The 17,656-nt window shown below is 42.2% G+C and overlaps 1 protein-coding gene across 5 annotated transcripts in view; it reads right to left on the reverse strand.

Annotated features, from left to right (window-relative positions):
* The window catches only part of LOC121448045 (guanine nucleotide-binding protein G(I)/G(S)/G(T) subunit beta-1), a 60,524-nt gene that overhangs the window by 29,107 nt on the left and 13,761 nt on the right, over positions 1-17,656 (reverse strand). For 4 of the 5 annotated variants that reach the window (XM_041651646.1, XM_041651647.1, XM_041651644.1 and 1 more), the window contains exon 2: positions 6,323-6,371. The exons of the other annotated variant lie outside the window; for it this stretch is intronic. The gene's annotated coding sequence lies outside the window, so the exon portion shown is untranslated. The remainder of the gene's footprint in view (positions 1-6,322; positions 6,372-17,656) is intronic. 5 annotated transcript variants of the gene reach the window in all.

Below are 17,656 nucleotides of genomic sequence, written 5' to 3' on the forward strand. Positions count from 1 at the left end.
AGCCCCGCCGATCTTATTACTACAATGTGTCATGTAAATGCCTAGTATCCCCAGATCAGAAGAAGGTATTACATCCCATGGAACCAGAGTTAGATGGCTGTTGGCTTCCATGTAGGTGCTAGGAATCAAGAGTCATCTCTCTAGCCCTTCCCCCAGTCAACAAAATTTTTGTGTAAAAGTTAAAGAGGTGCTTAGGGTATAGGGGATAAGGCAGAGACATGTGCATTCTTGGGTTCAATGCTAGTTAACCCAGTTGAAATGGAACCTTCTAGGTCAGTAGTTATCAGCCTTCCTAATGCTTCCACCCTTTAATATGGTTAGCTCCATGGCGCACGCCTTTAATCCCAGCACTCGGGAGGCAAAGACAGGTGGATCTCTGTGAGTTCGAGGTCAGCCTGGTCAACAAGAGCTAGTTCCAGGGCAGGCTCCAAAGCTACAGAGAAACCCTGTCTTGAAAAACCAACAACAACAAAAAGTTCCTCATGTTATGATGACCCCATCATAAAATTATTTTCATTGCTACTTCAAAATTCTAATTTTGCTGTTATGAATTAAAATGTAAATATCTGTGCATACCAATGATCTTAGGTGACCTCTGTGCAAGGATCATTTAATCCGCAAAGGGTTGAGACCCATAGGGTTGAAAACCCCTACTTTAGGTTTAGTGAGAGGCTCTGTGTTGATAAATGAAGTAATGAATTAGTAAAACAAAAGGCCAAGATTGGTCTACATACATACATAGATGACTACACCTACCTGCGTGAATTGATACATACACACATGCATGCACAAACACACACACAATAATAAAATAAAAATTAAACCAACAAATCTTTAAGTGTGATGGCATGCCTGTAAGCTTCAGAACTTGGGAGAAGCAGAGGTAGAAGGACTGCACTGAGTCTGAGGCCTCTCTGGTAATATAGTGGGCTCCAGGCTACCTAGGACTGTGTATCAAGATCCTGTCTCAACTCTTCCTCAAAACTCAAAGTTAGTATCACATGGCTTAACTAATCACTGTTATTTTCATTAAGAGTAAAAACACATCTTGGGTAAATCATCTGGATGACCCCAAGCGTAATTGCTCAAGTTCCTGATACTTTTCTATTCTACAGAAAAACGAATGAATACCGTCGATGAAGATCCACACTATAGGCTCCTGATGCATACACTGGCAACAAGATCCCTTCCGAATAAGTGCCTTTGCTGCTGGGCAGTGCAGAAACACTTGAGAAAATGAGTTTGAGAGTAACCACCAGTAATGGGCTAAGAAAGGCCTACAAGGTGCAGCTGTGCACTACAGGGACGCCCCACATTCCTAGACTAGCACCTGCTGTTGCTGTTGCTCTCTAGGAAAGCAGGCTATGCAGCAACACAGCTTCCAAAAGATTTCTGAACACAATGGTAGTCTCATTTTCTGTCAATTCTCCGCACCTGTTATTTCCTCAATTAAGAGAGAATCTTGCTAGCCAGCCTCGTATGAACTAAAATTTACTGTTACACCTAGTCTGACCTCATACTCCACTTCTCCAGTGTTATCGTTACAGGTACGTACCACCATCTCTGGCTACAGTGGTTCTTTTCAAATGTATTTCTTGAGTGGATGCTTGACTTGCTAGAAAGCTCCAGCAAGGGAGAATACCTCAGGCTTCCCTGGACATCCCTAGCATTAGAGAACATTATTTACTTTTTCAGGAAAAGACTGGATCATTCTGTCTTTAGCACACAATATTTAAGGACTAAAGTTTAAGAATATTCCTATACAACAGAATAACATCATGTTGTTTAGATAGAAAGATGTGGTGCATGTTAGTCTTGCATGTGTCTGGCTTGCTTCACTGGTTTTACTCAGGCTCACTACACTCCAGCACTTCTTACCCTACAAAGTCACTCTGGCTATAAAGATCTACCACCCAATCCAGCATTCAACTAAGAAAAAGCAACCAAAGTCACAAGGTACCCTGAATTAGTTCAGTCAACACACAGCAGATGACCCGGACACAAACACTAAAGCTGAGTTAGCTTTAAATCACAAAACTAAAAACAACACACTAAGAGGATTTTGTGAACAGAGGAACTTTCTGAGCTGTCTCAAAAGCTCCTCAGGCTTGGCGGCCAATGACTTTACCTAAATAGCCCATTAGCTTTATAAAGATTTTTCACTAGGTTTCTAGTAAACCCATTTTCCTAGTTTTAAGCACTATAACTGGGTGACTGTCATATATTTTTTTTTCTGTAGTATATGGAGAGTATCCAATTAAATCAAAGATTTTAGGCCAATGAGATGGTTCTGTGGGTTAAGTCTCTTGCTGTTCAAGCCTCATGACTTAAATTCAACCCCTAGAATCTAACCATGTAAAGATAGAAAGAAAACCTGGCTCCATAAAATCACCCTCTGATGCTCACAGTATGTTAAAAAGAAAGAAAAGAAGAAAGGAAGGGAGAAAGGGAGGGGGGAAGGATCTTAACAGCTAGCAGTCTTTTTCTAAAAAAATGTTTTATCTGTTTGTATATGTGTATGGAACACACCTGTTAAGGACAAAGAACAGCTTGAAGGAGCTGGTTCTCGTGTTCCATGCGCATTGAGTACCTTTACCTGCTGTCCTAATATTACCTTTTCACGCCTGAATGAAGTGCAGCACACACTACTATTTATAGTTTTAATACTTTAAAATGAATGTATGTTTAATAAGTCTTACTTACATTTAATCACTTTTGACTTTCTCTTCAGTGTTGTTAGTCCCTTGGCCCTTCTGGAAACCCCACCATCAGGTCTGCTTGCCTGGGCAGCTCTTCTCCTCCAGAGCATGTCCCAGGTAAGCTTTGGCTATGCTGAGGTGGCATTTTCCAATCTAATCCACTAAGACAGGACCTGATGAGGCCTCATGACTGCCCATGACCCACATCTGACTTCAGTTTTAAGTTAGAACTGCTGTTTAGGAAATCTGAATAATTTAGAAACATGGGGCTAAGAATGCAGCTCAGAAGGAGAGTGCTTGCCCACTACGAGAACAAACAAGCAGACGAGACCTATCCTTACTTTAAGTAAAGCATTAGCATGATTAGAATAGTTTACACATGTGGTATGAGATATAAAATCCTCAACGTGTGACAAAGACAGCAGCAGCATAATGCCCTCCAATCAAGACCCTGTGAAGGAAGGTGTGCAGAGTACCTCAACAGTGACCTCAGGGTCCTACTATTAGACAGTTATCAACAATGACACTTGGGGTACAAGTCTGCTACCGACAGAAAACAGACATATGGGCTGTCAAGATGGTTTAGCCAGTAAAGACACTTGACATCAAACCTGCCAGCCTGATTTGGACAGCTCAGGATTCACCACATAGAAGGGGAGAATTGACTCCTGTAAGTTGTCCTGACTTCCTATGTGCGGTCTGTTGCAATGTACACACACAAAATAGACTATAATTCAATATAATTAAATATAATTCACTCAGGAGACAGAGACAGGGAGATCTCTGTGAGTTCAAAGCCAGCCGGATCTACAGAGAAAGTTCTAGGACACTCAATGCTAAACAGAGAAAAACTGTCTGGAAAAACAAAAACAAAGAAAGTAAGAAAAAGAATTTCAGTTTCTCCAACATACAAACAGGACTTCACTGAATCAGGTTTTACTCTGGTCTGGAACATCATCATCTATGTCACAGAGCTAAAACAAAAATTAAATGAGATAATCAGTCTGACAGTCCACCCCCATCCCATAAGCCTCTCAGTGATTATACTACTGAAGTGTCCCCTTCAACAGAACAACTCCAAAGTTAACAGCTGACATCTGAGTGGAAGTCATATTAACAGAGAACACTACTGTCCTTCTTCGAGATGTTATTTTCAATGACAGGAATTTCTTAAAGATTTGAAGTTATGAAAGTGGCTGGATTTATAAGTGAATGTCTTTGATCCCAGCACTCAGGAGGCAAAGGTAGGTGGATCTTTGTGAGTGTTGAGGCCAGCCTGGTCTAAATAGTGAGTTTCAGGACAGTCAGACCTACATAGTGAGATTCTGTGTCAATCTGAGAGAAAGAAAGGGATGGAAGGGGGGAGGGGAGATTAGAACTGTGAAGCCCAACAAACAGCACTAGACCTGAACATAAACAGGGAGCTGTACAGGGAGCAACCATCAACACATTTTCTAAGTGTGATAACAGTATTGTTTTATGTTTAAAGGTACTGAAGTCTTTAAGAACAAAGATTCTCCTAAAAACAAGCAAGAAATAGAGAAATGGGTAGGGGCACGTGTAAGAAAAAGATCAGCTATGAGCTAGTGATGATTTTAGTTTGCTGACAGAATTTTTTCAAGCGGTTAACTTCTTGTACGAATTTCAATTTTCTATTAATAGCCACCTTTTAAATTTGGTAAGGTGGAACATACATCTAATCTCAGCACTCAAAAAAGTAAAACAGAAGGACACTGAGAATTGGGTCAATGTGGGCTATACATTAATATCCTGTTTCAAACCTCTTTCTTGTCCACTACCTTCCCCCCTAAATTATTTGTGAACTTTGAATCTTGATTCTTGACTGAAATGTAAAAAAACAAAGAGAAAAGAAAGCTGGGTGGTGGGTGGCTCATGCCTTTAATTCCAGCACTTGGAAGACGAAGGCAGGCAGATTTTTGATTTCCAGGCTAGCCTGGTTTACAGAGTGAGTTCCAGGAAGCCAGGGCTACACGGAGAAACCCTGTCTTGGAAACCAAAACAACATAATGCAAATACACAGTAACAGCTAGGCATTATTGCAAATGCCTAACTCTTGTTCTGAATGGTTAGATACACTTTTTTTTTTGGCCTTTGTACAGCATAGGCACAGGCATGTACAATACGTGCAGGAACACGCACACACACAAGGATGGAGAGATGGCTGTTTCAAAAACTAAGGAAGAAGGCTCAGGAGAGATGCTCCAGACATTAAGAACACATGCTACTCTAATGGAGAACCTGAATTTAATTCAGCTTCAAGGCATTTGAGCCCTCTGGCCTCTGGGGACGCCTGCACTCACATGCAAATACCTCCCACCCCCACCCCCCCACACAAAACACATATCCAATTAAAAATAAAACTTAAAAAAATACACATGCATGGACACACACACAAATTTTTAAAATAGAGAAATGGGTCAGATGTTGGTGGCTTACACCTGTAATCTCAGCGTGCTGAGAGAATGAGGCAGGAAGACTGTTTGACTTTAAGGTCAACCTGGCCTGCATGGTGAAACACCAAAGGGAGGTTGGGGACAGCAGGCTGAAGAGATGAGATGTCTCTATGGTTAAGAGCACTGGATGTTCTTCCTGAACATTCCCAGCACCGTATAGGAGATAACAACTATCTGTAACTCTTTCTCTTTGGCCTCTGCTTGCACTGCATGCACATAGCACACAGACATACAGCAGACAAGACACCTAGAAATATAAAATACCAACAAAGACCTTTAATGCCAGCGCAGGGGAGGTAGAGGTACAAGTCTGAGGTTAGCCAGGCCTACATTTAGTAAGACAGACTATCTCAAAAAGAGGGGTTGGGGTACCAGTTACTTGAGAGAACTTGAGACAAGTCAGGGCCAGATTAGACAATACAGCAAGAGAACAGGTAAAACTGTGACAGAGTAATAGAGAACATTTGAAAGAAAGTAAAACTTGTAACAAAGGAGCTGGAGAGATGGCTAAGTGGTTAAGAGTACCAGCTTCCCTTCCACAGGTCCTGAGTTCAATTCCCAGCAACCACATGGTGGTTTACACCATCTGTGATGAGATCTGGTGCCCTCTTCTGGCCTGCAGGCATACACATAGGCAGAACATTGTATACAAAAACAAACAAACAAACAAACAAAAACCCAATGAGATTAATAACCCTGGGCTGGTGGTAGATGTAACTTGCCAGTAGAGAACAAGTTTAGCATGGGCAAGGACCTCAGCTTGACACCCAGAAGAAATGTAAATGCTGTACTTTAAGAACTGATGAGTGTTGGGCTCTGTGGCTTACACCTTTAATCCCAGCCCTCAGAAGGCAGGTGAATCTGAGTCCCTGACAGCCTGATCTACAAAGTGAACGCCAGAACAGCCAGGGCTACACAGAGGAACCCTGTCTTGAGATATAAAACAAAACTGATGAGTATCAGGATGGACACAGAGCACACTTTTAATCACTGCCCTGGGAGGCAGAAGCAGGTGGATCTTTGTAAATTCAAGGTCAGCCTGGTCTGCATAGTAAGTCTACACAGTCAAAGGTACATAGTAAGACATTCTCAAAATCCCCCACCTCCAAAGCCCCACAAAAATGACAACAATTATATATGTGAAGTTACCTTAATTCAGAAGTGTTTCTGGTCTGTTTTCCCACACATGTAAGTCTATCTGTAACAACAGAAAAGATTTTTATCATATTGGGGCTGTGCTAACAGCTACATTAGCTACATTGTAGAAAACACATAAACAATCCTCTTCTCTATTACTTTCTCCACCACAAATTTCTACTCATTATAGAATTTAATTTTTCAGCACTGAAAAATAAAGAAATGGAAACCAGGCACTCAGCCTGGTCTTCATAGTGAGACCCTGCCTACACACGCGCGCGCGCGCACACACACACACACACACACACCTACAGAAATAGTAAACAAAATAAAGAGACAGGGGCTGACAAGATGGCTCAGCGGATAACAAAAGTTGATGCCAACCCTAATGACCTGAGCTCAGTCCCTGGACGCCACATCAAGTAGGAGAAAACCAACTCCCAAAAAGTTGTTTGGACCTACCTATCTACCTATATACACACAGCCATGTACATAGTAGATAACTTCAATTACGACACATCCAAAATATGCAGATCCACGGACAAACAGCAGGAGTTGCATGGGGCCATACACAAAGTATGAAATTTTATTGAGAACAGGCCTCCTTTGAGGGTGACAAAAATACAGAATTAGATAGGGAGGCAGTTGCACAACAATGTGAATATACTAAGTGCTATTGAATCATTCTCTTTAAAGTGTTTTGATTTTCTATTATGTGAATTCCACCCTAAAAAAGATACGGTGGGCGTTGAAGTGGAAGTTAGGGAACACAAGTTAATCAGTAAAAGCAAGCTACATCCACCTCCAAACGTCCTCTCGGAGAAGGTCCTATGAGCACACGCCTGAGGAACCATCAAGTTCTCTTAGTCTAGAGGAAGGCCTCAACCTGGCACCCTGATTTATTTTTTCTCATTTTTTTTTTTTTGTTGTCGTTTTGTGTATAACAGCCATGGCTGTCCTGGAACTCGCTTTCTAGGCCAGGCTGGCCTCAAAATCAGAGATCTGCCTGCCTCTATCTCCTGAGTGCTAGGATTAAAGGTGTGAGTCACCACTGCCCAAAATGTTTATTTACTTTTAGCATTTTGTTTTACTTTGTCTTTTAAGACAGGGTTTCACTAAGTAGCTCTGTCTGGCCTGGAACTTGATATACAGACCAGACTGGCCTCAAAGTCACAGAGATCTGCCTGCTTTTGCCTCCTGAGTGTTGGGATTAAAGGTGTGTGCCACCATACCCAGCTTACCCTGCGTTTGAATAGGAACGACCCCACAGACTCAGGAGTTCAAATGCTTGGCCCATAGGGGGCAGCACTATAAGGAGGGGTGGCCTTGTTGACGGCTGGTGGGGGGGTCCTCATATGCTCAAGCTACACCCAGTGTGGGGCAGAGCTGTTTTTGCAGCCGTCTGTGGAACAAGATGTAGACCTCCAGCACCATGCCTGCCTGCACACCACCATGATAATTAGAGACTAAACCTCTGGAACTGTAAGCCCCAATTAAATGTTTTCTTTTATAGGAGTTGCCGTGACTGTGGGGGCGGAGGTGGTACACACCCTAATCCCAGCACTCGAGATGCTGAGGCAGACGGACCTCTGTGAGTTTGAGGCCACTCTGGCCCACACAGTAAGTTCCAGGACAGGTCCCAAAGCCAGAGAAACCTGCCTTGAAAAATCAAAAAATTAAAAAGAGAGTTGCTATGGTTGTGGTGTCTCTTCCCAGCACTAAGACATTCTGGTTTATTTAAGGTGAAATTATTCTTTGGGGAGGGTGAGTTGTCCAGCGACTGACAGGTATACAGTAGATAGATCCCAGTTCCTACTGTCAATTACAACAGCACAACTAGCCTTGCTGTAGCCCAAGTAAGAATCCTGTCATAAAGGGCCATAATTATCCCAGTCTCTACACAAAGATCTTCCTGAGCATCTTTTCAGAGTAAAAGATAAAGGGATAAATCACAAGGAGGGAGAACATGAGCAAGGAAGTCAGGACCGTGAGATGGTGGGACTGATCTAATGGGAGCTCACCAGGGCCAGCTGGACTGATCAAACCAGACTCTCTGAATGTGGCTAACAATGAGGGCAGACTGAGAAGCCAATGATAATGACCCTGGGTTTTGATTCTACTGCATGTACTGGCTTTTTGGGAGCCTAGTCTGTTTGGATGCACACCTTCCTAGACCTGGATGGAGGGGGAAGGGCCTTGGACTTCCCACAGGGAAGGGCACCCTGACTTCTCTTAGGACTTAGAGAGGGAGAGGAAGGGGGAAGGAAATGGGAGGATGGGAGGAGGTGGAAATTTTTAATAAATAAAAAAAAATCACAATTTGCTCTATCTGAAACACTGAGGCTCCACTCCCTGGGGGTTCAAGCTTTCTATTCTTTCAGAAGACACTAGGTACTCGCTAGCTCCTGTGGCCATGCCAGAATACAGTGGAGAAAGGGGCTGCTTAACTATCCCATTACCTCAGGTCAAGTCAGGTGAGTTGTCTGGATTTATTTGTGGGAAAAAATAAGATCCAACTGCAGTTTTAAACAATATGTAGGAATCAGAATTTAAAACACCTTAAATAGGGCCGGAGAAATGGCTCAGTGGTTAAGAGCACTGTCTGCTCTTCCAGAGGTCCTGAGTTCAATTCCCAGCAACCACATGGTGGCTCCAAACCATCTGTAATGAGATCTGGCGCCTTCCTCTGGCATGTGGGTATACATGGAGGCAGAAAGTTGTATACATAATAAATAAATAAATGTTTAAAAAAAAACACCTTAAGAAAATTGGGAAAACCAGAATTTATTGAAACCAAAGCCAATATCCAACATGCTACCACACAGCTACACCAGCTAGTCTGTGGTGCAGTGGAAAGATGGGGCACATCATAGATGCCTAGGTACTAATACTGACAGCCTGAACCTGCTGCCCACCACAGAACTAGGAGCCAAAGTGCCAGACAGGCAGGCAGCAGAAGAGCGCTCTTGCAAGGCAAATGTATGGAGACTGAGTGAGCTAACGGCTAGCCGCTGCTGCTGATACACACACGGCAGTGCCAGCTGGCATGAACACGTGATGAGAAAATAGCCTGCTATAGAAACTAGAAAGGTATAAATGTCAAAGGTTAGAATGGCTGGAGAAAGTTCACTAGTACATATTTAATATAATATACATAAGGCCCTGGGTTCCAGTGCTCTAAAAAAGTTTCTACTACATTTACTTATTATATGTGTGTGTGTGTGTGTGTGTGCTCACTGGGGGTGGGCATGCACAAACATATCCATGGCACACATCCATTCTGCATCCAATATTGAATCCTAGGAAACAAAATCATGTCCTCAGGTTTGCTGGCAAGCATCTTCACTAGATGAGCCATCTGTTGAGGCAACACACCAGTCCAAGTGCAGCATCTGACAGAAGGCAGTGCAGTAGATACTAACATGCAGCAATCATGACTGCATCATGCTCACTTAGTCAAGGAGCCCATCACAAAGTGGTTCATTCCCATGGCTATACTAGTTAAATTCCAAAGATCAGACACCATTTCAAGATTCTGAATAAAAATCATCTGGTCCTGTTTGACTCTATGGAGCTAATTTAACTGTATTAAATATGAATATGATTAACTTCTAAGTACACACATACTGTAGCACATCTTGAGGTTTTAAGTTCTAAATACTGTATTTGTATAATAAAGTCACTTAATTTTTCACAATCTTTTTTTTTTTTTCGAGACAGGGTTTCTCTATAGCTTTGGAGCCTGTCCTGGCACTAGCTCTTGTAGACCAGGCTGGCCTCAAACTCACAGAGATCCACCTGCCTCTGCCTCCTGAGTGCTGGGATTAAAGGTGTGCGCCACCACCGCCCGGTCAATTTTTCACAATCTTGAAATGAAATGCTCTCACGAAGCTCTTTACAGGTGATTTCCCATTAAAATGTGAATTCAAAAATTTTTTCTCATTGGACAATCTCCAGATAAGAAAGATGGGCACCAGCAGCTCTACTGCCCCCAGCACTGGGTTACAACACACACCGCAGTGCAAGCTTTTCTATGGGTGCTGAGGACCCACATCTGTGCTTCAAAAGAAAACTGAAAGTAGAAACGAAAGAAGCCATGCCTCAGGCTACGTGTGTGTGTGTGTGTGTGTGTGTGTGTGTGAGAGAGAGAGAGAGAGAGAGAGAGAGAGAGAGAGAGAGAGAGAAAGAGAGAGAGAGACAGACTGACTCACTCATTTTGGTTCTGATCTTGTGTCAGGTACCAGTATGGGGTGGGGAAAAAGTTACAAATATATCCTTAAATTTTGAGTACAGCCAAGCGGTGGTGGCACACACTTTTAATCCCAGCACTCGGGAGGCTGTGGATTAAGAGGCAGGTGGAGCTCTGTGAGTTGAGGCCAGTCTGGTCTATAGAGCTATATAGGCATGCTTACATAACAGTACAAAACCAGGATGGAAGCTTTAAGCTATTGATAAAACATTAATAACACCATGGCCTCCATAGCCAAGGTCTATTCACTCTCAACAACATTTACAAGTGCTAGGCAAGAGCCAATTTCTCTCCTGCAAGTTCTTTGCTTCCATGCCGAGTACTTGGTTAATATCCTGATAAGGGGGTTATAAAGTAAATGATGTTAGGTGCTTTTCACTGTGAAGGAAAAATAGAACTAGGTGGATGGAAAGGCAGAAAGATGAAGGTCACTTGAAAACTGTAGTCAGAGAAGAGCGCTCAGATGCACTCATCCCCTAACCCACATGATGGAAGAAGAGAACCAACTCCCAAGGAGGTATAGGGGGGGGGGGAGTGGGGAGAGAGAGAAGAGGGAAGGAGGAGATTAATTCCCTACTTCCTTTAAATGTCAACATGTACTGCCATTTCTATATCAGAAGGAAGCATTTTATTTTCTTTATTCCTAAAATACAGTCCCTCTCTTAAATTCAACTTGTTCGTACAAAAAAGGATCAGTCACAAAAGGGGGGAGGACTAGGGCCATGGCTAAGTGGTAGGGTTTAAGCGGGGAAAAAAAAAAAAGAGGAATCCACACCACCACCAGGCTAATAGTAAACATCACTAAACCCAGCCTGGGAGTAAAGAGAAGAAGGCAAATCTTTGAATTTGAGAACAGTGTGGTCTATAGAGAAACCCTGTTTCCAAACAAACAAAATGTAAAATCAAATCCCCACCAAAGAACCACTAATCATTAGAATTTGCCAAGAACTGGCGATGGTGGCACACGCCTATAGTCCCAGCACTTAAGAGGCAGAGGCAGGCAGATCTGTCACTTTGAGGACAGTCTTGTCTACAAAACACGTTCCAGGACAGTCAGAGCTGTTTCAGAGAAACCCTGTCTCGAAAATCCAAAAAGAATTCGTCAAGAAGCAGACTGAATAGAAACAAAGTTATAATAAACAAATATTCCAAGTTACTTATCAATAAGGAATGAGGCAAAACACACAAACCCTGTAACAAGAATAAGATCAAGTTCTCAGTGCGTGCTTGGCACAGAGTAGTAGCCCAGTATTTGCCTAGCAGGGGGCTCTTTCATGAACTCTTTTGCTTCCTCCTAATCTTATCTAATGCCGAATGGTGACACAATGGGATAAGAAAAACTAAAATAGACAACAGTTAATGTTTTTTTAAAAAAAAAAAAAAAAAAACTTAAAGCAACAGACACTGAACTTTCCTAAGGTAGACGAATATGGAAGGCTAAGTACATGAGCAGGACTTTGTAATTTCCTATGTTTTCCAAGTTCAATATATTTATTGTCTATTTTTTCTCAAAATTGTTTAAAAGAAAAAAGTTGGATACTAACTACATCTTTAAGGAAACGATTAAATCTAGAAGCAAAAAGTTAAACTATTCCTGATGCCGTCTTCCCATTTCCCCTAAGTCCTCAGTACTTACCTGGTCGAACTACAGGAAGAAGAAAGACAGGGATTCTGAAAGGCCCCAGGACAGGAAGCACGTGTAGGAAACAAACATAAGAGCCAGGGGGCTGGAGAGATGGCTCAGCAGGTAAGAGCACTGGAGCTCTTGCAAAGGACCTGGGTTCAGTTCTCAGCAACCACATCAAGAGGGTCACTACAACCAACCTCCTGTAACTCTAGCTTCTAAGGGCTCCAACACCCTCTTTTAGTCTCAGTAGGCACCAGAAATGTGCACATACACACACATTCACACATATATATGAAAATAAATTTTCAAAAAAAATCAGAAAGAAAGGAAGGAGGAAGGAGGGGTAGACAGGCTGTTTGTATAGACCCCTACCACTTCTGGAAACCTTTTCTCAAGTCATTCCACTGCCCTCTGTATCAACTGAACAATGGTATCTGGTGCACTGTCCAACAAGGCCTATTGTCCTCCAGCACAATCACCTCGGTCTGTCTCTAGGAAAGGTCTGCTAGCTCATTTACTTGCTACCCCCAGCAGGCAGTGGAATGGAAAGAATAAATAGGAAGGCGTCACAAATGGGTCAAGCAACAGTAGGGTCCTGCAACACAGGCTGTAGTTATATAAGCTTCATCTTTTCATTCTGCACTGTCCAACTAGAGAAATGAGTCATAAGGCACCAGACATAGATTCGAAACACATCATCAGGTAATAATGCAATTCTCCAAACAAATGTAAGTGGTTTCTAAGCCACTGGTGGCATATTATCTCTAATTGAGCTCCTAGGGGGCACAGATAGGAAGATCACAGCAAGTTCAAGGCTAGCTTAAAGACTATATGGTGAGACTCTTGCTTATTTTGTCAAAAACAGGAGGAGCTGGGCCTGAGGTAGGAAGACTGAACATCTGAGACCAGCTTAGGGTACACAAGGCCCTTTTCCAAAAAGAGAAGGGGAAGACATGGTCGGATTAAAGGACATCCATTGCACGTAGTCCCTTATTACTCTGACAAAAAGAGGTTTTTTAGTTACTTATGTGTATGAGTGTTTTGACTGTGTGTGTGCATGCACCATGTGTATGTGTGTTGCCCACAGAAGCCAGAACAGGGCTACGGATCCAGTAGGACTTGAGTTATAAAGATGGTTATGAGTTGCCATGTGAGTGCTGGGAATCAAAACTGGATCCTCTAGAAGAGCACTCAGTGCTCTTAATTGCTGGGCCATCCATCTCTTCTGAAACTACTTTTTTCCCCAGTTCATTTGTCAATAAAACTGTAGACAAAAGGGATTGTGTTACTGCCCTTGCAATTTACTCAATAAGCTTACTTTTGGGCTGGGAGAAAAGCTCACCAAATGAGACTTGCTATTAAGTCTGATAGCCTGAGTTTGATCCCTGTAATTCATAGTGCAATGAGAAAACCTACTCACGTAAACTGTTCTCTGACCTACGCACAGAGTGTGCTTATGCATACAAGCACACAAATAAATAAATGGTAAAAACAAAACAGAACAAGCGAGGTGTGGGGTAACATACCCCTTTAATCCCAGCACTCAATAAGAGGCCAGTGGATCTCTTGAGTTCCAGGCCAGTTAGAGAAACATAGTACAACCTTATGCCTCAAAAAACCAACCAAACAAACAAACCAAGCAACAATCTCAGCTCCCAAACTAAATGATGTTCAGAATATTGAATAAATTCAGTACACTGAGAAAATGTGGGAAGTCTGAAGACGGCTGACGTGAAAGGAGCACCGAGTTCCACACGAGCTATACCCTCTTGATGACATCACAGCCTAGCTGCTGGGCCCGAGATGCTTGTTTGAATAAAAACAAAACAAACAACAACAACAAAAAAAGCAAGTATCACAAAAACATCAGCACAGCACCAGAAATGAGGTGGGTAGAGTTTGATCTGATTCTTAAATTTGGGAAGATGTACAGTCCACCAATTAATAGCTAATGAACAATGAAGAAAATTAGTTTTCTGCAACCCATAAGTATTATTTTTCAAATGGCCATTTAGTTCATTACACAACATTGCTCAAGTTGTTCAAATCTTTTTTTAAAGATTTATTTATTATATACAGTGTTCTGTCTGCATATATGTTTGTATGCCAGAAGAGGGCACCAGATCTCATTATAGATGGTTGTGAGCCACCATGTAGTTGCTGTGAGTTGAACTCAGGACCTCTGGAAGAGTATCCAGTGCTCTTAACTTGTTATTTCTCCAGCCTGGATATTCAGATCTTAAAACAAATTATAGGAGATTTAAAGTTGTGTTGGGGCCAGAGCACTGGGAACCATGAGACATTTGGTACCACTATGATTTTAGGAACTTTTCCATCAAAAGCCAAACCCGGACCTCAGAGATAAACAAACAGACTAAGTACAAGGTAGGGGAAAGACAATGAAAGGAAAATCAGGGCGAACACGGGAAAAATGATGAAGTGAGCCAAGGGACAGGGGGTCTGGCTCATCTCCCTTCCTTCTTTTCAGTTAAGGACAGTGAAGTTGGGTAATGTGTCGTACATTCTAACAGGAACTGTCTTCCTAATCAACAAAGCACAGAGGACTCTATACCTGCTGACTGAAAGAAACTTCTATGCAAAACCTGGATCATACTGAAAAGAAGCCCAGTGAGAATTTGGGTTCTTCTACAGGACTACTGGCTTCTGCTCTTAAAAAATGTCAAAAACCACACACAGACAGGAAGATTCCAAGTTCAAGGCTATCATGGGCTATACATATAGCAAGAGTAATGTCTCCACACATACAAGTAGCAAGAAGGAAAATTAATGTGAATTTTCATGCTGTTTCATGATGTAATCACATTTAAGGGAGGGTTTGATTCATTTTTATCCATTTTTAGGTAGTCTGGTTAATTTAATTAGTCTAGGCTGGCCTTCAACTCATAATCCTCCTACCTCAGCCTTAGATCTAGAGACTAAGAACCTTGCTGGCTGCTGAGGCCTCTCCTTGCCTACCCAGAGAACAGAGCCCACTGCTGCTTCTTGAGATAAAGGAAGAGTGGCCTGGTTGATGGAAATACACTCTTCACAGGCCAACCAGGGGACTTTACCATAGCTTAAATGGGAATTCTCAGTTTCTCCTATTTATTGCTCACAGTATAAAGTACTTCACTTTTTTGGAAGTACAACTAGTAAGTCTAGAAAAAGAAACCAAGAGAGCTCAGTGAAGTACCCAGGAATCACTCCCTTGGAGACTTCCACAAATACCACCAGTAGTGATTACTGCAGAACACTACACATAAGGAGCTGAGTACAAACAAGGCTGCGAGAGCCACAAGATGGCCATTTCTCACACCTAGTGAGTGACAGGGAGCTGGAACCAACAGGAGGCAGGGGTCTTACTTAACCTGGCTCAGTCTGTCTGAGAATTACACATATTGAACAGCATTCCCAGAGTTTCTCCCTCAAATTTTTCTGCAGCACAAAGTACTACACATTAATTAAAAAGACAGCTTGGGACAGGAGGCATGGTTAGTATCCCAGCATCCATACATGGGTTAACAACAGTCTTTAACTTCAGTTCCTGGGGATATAGTGTCCTCTTCTGACTCACTGTGCTCACATTGTGCATGCACATACATTCAGGTCAACACTCACACGGTAAAACAAATCTGAACAGACAACTTAAACCTGGTTGTAGTGACATACAGTTGCAACCTCAAGTACCAGGAGTTCTCTCAGGTCAGCCTGGGCTACAAGAAACCCAGTCTCAAAAAGTAAAATAAACAGGCGATGGTAGCACACGTCTTTAATCCCAGCTCTTGGGAGGCAGAGACAGGTGGATCTCTGTTGAGTTTGAGGCCAGCCTGGTCTACAGAGCAAGTTACAGGACAGGCTCCAAAGCTAAAGAAAAACCCTGTCTCGAAAAACAAAACAAGTAAAACAAAAAATAAACAGGCAACTGCCACATGCCTGTAATCTCAGCCCTTAGGAAGTTGATTCAGGAGGATTCCCAGTCCAAGGCCAATCTAGGTAACTTAGCAAGACATTGTCTCAAAAAATAAAAAATTTAGAGATAAGAGTACTTGGGATCAGAGAGGTAGGGTTGATGCCCAGGCCTAGCTTCTGTGCTGGGATGAGACTAAGAAAAAGATTTGTGGTCAAATGTAGCATCTTAGGCCTTACATGGCATTTACTATCTCCTTCAGGGCTGATACACCTCAGCCCACAGCACCACATAAACAAGGTGCAGTAGCCACATCTGTAACATCAGTACATGGGAGCAGAGCAGCACCAGAAGTCAAAGTCATCCTTGAGCATATAACAAGACCAGATTAGAATAGCTAAGAGAAAAATTTTAAGCTAATAATAGTATAATTTGCTCACAGAGCTACTTTGTTTTTGGAAACCAAGTATCACTATCCTTCGAAATAACTATCGTGAGCTTGGGAAATTTAAAAAGAGAAAGAGAGAGAGAGAGAGAGAGAGAGAGAGAGAGAGAGAGAGAGAAAATAAAATGGTATCTCAGCACAAAAATGTTCCTTGCTACCTCCTCAGACATCCACAAAGTAACATTTCACAGGGCTGGACAGCATGGTTGTCACAGGATACACAGGAATATAACCTTTTTTGAGTACACAGATAGGCACAACAACAAGCATGGCAAACATCAGTTAAGCCCAAGACCTCAGGACCAGCCTAGGCAACAGAGAAAGACCCTTGCACAGAGCAAAGACATCACAGGAGCAGAAGAAAACCTAATCATGGAAACAATGGCACCAGACTACTTTCCTTTCTTATGAACATGAAATAAATAAATATATGGATGAATGGATGAATAAATAAATTTTAAACATCTGTAAGTTCTATTTAAAAACATAGCTAGTCACAAAGAAAACATCCAAAAATCCCAGGCAGGGCCAGTACACGGCTGCCCATTTCATCTAGCACTCACTAACCTAAACCACTGACGTCTACAACAGAACCAAAGCAGAATTTTAAAGTTGTAAAGTTTATTTCAGTTAAACATTCAGGACAAAAAGCATAATTACAGAGCTCTCAGACCCCCACAGGAAAGGGTGGTCCAAGAGCTCAGGTGAAGAACTTGCCAAAGCTTTTCACATAGTCCTTGCCTTCCACACTGAGCCCCAGAACTCTCAGCTACATAAAGATCAGCTAGGAAAGGAGGAGTAGAGGAAATTCCTTGTCTAATCACAGTTATTTATCATGTAGCCAGTTCCTTTTTTTGCTGCTGCTTCTTACAGATGACTCAATTAGTCTCCAACTGCCCACAACAAAAACATCTGATTTTGGGCTGGAGAGATGGTTCAGTGGTTAAGAGCACTGCCTGCTCTTCCAAAGGTCCTGAGTTCAATTCCCGGCAACCACATGGTGGCTCACAACCATCTAAAATGAGATCTGGTGCCCTCTTCTGGCCTGCAGACATACAGACAGAATATTGTATACATAATGAATAAATAAATACATAAATAAATATTTCTTAAAAATC

This window comes from Microtus oregoni, unplaced genomic scaffold, assembly GCF_018167655.1.
Source record: "Microtus oregoni isolate MIOR12 unplaced genomic scaffold, Mior012 000005F_ref0000423, whole genome shotgun sequence".
Lineage (NCBI taxonomy): Eukaryota > Metazoa > Chordata > Mammalia > Rodentia > Cricetidae > Microtus > Microtus oregoni.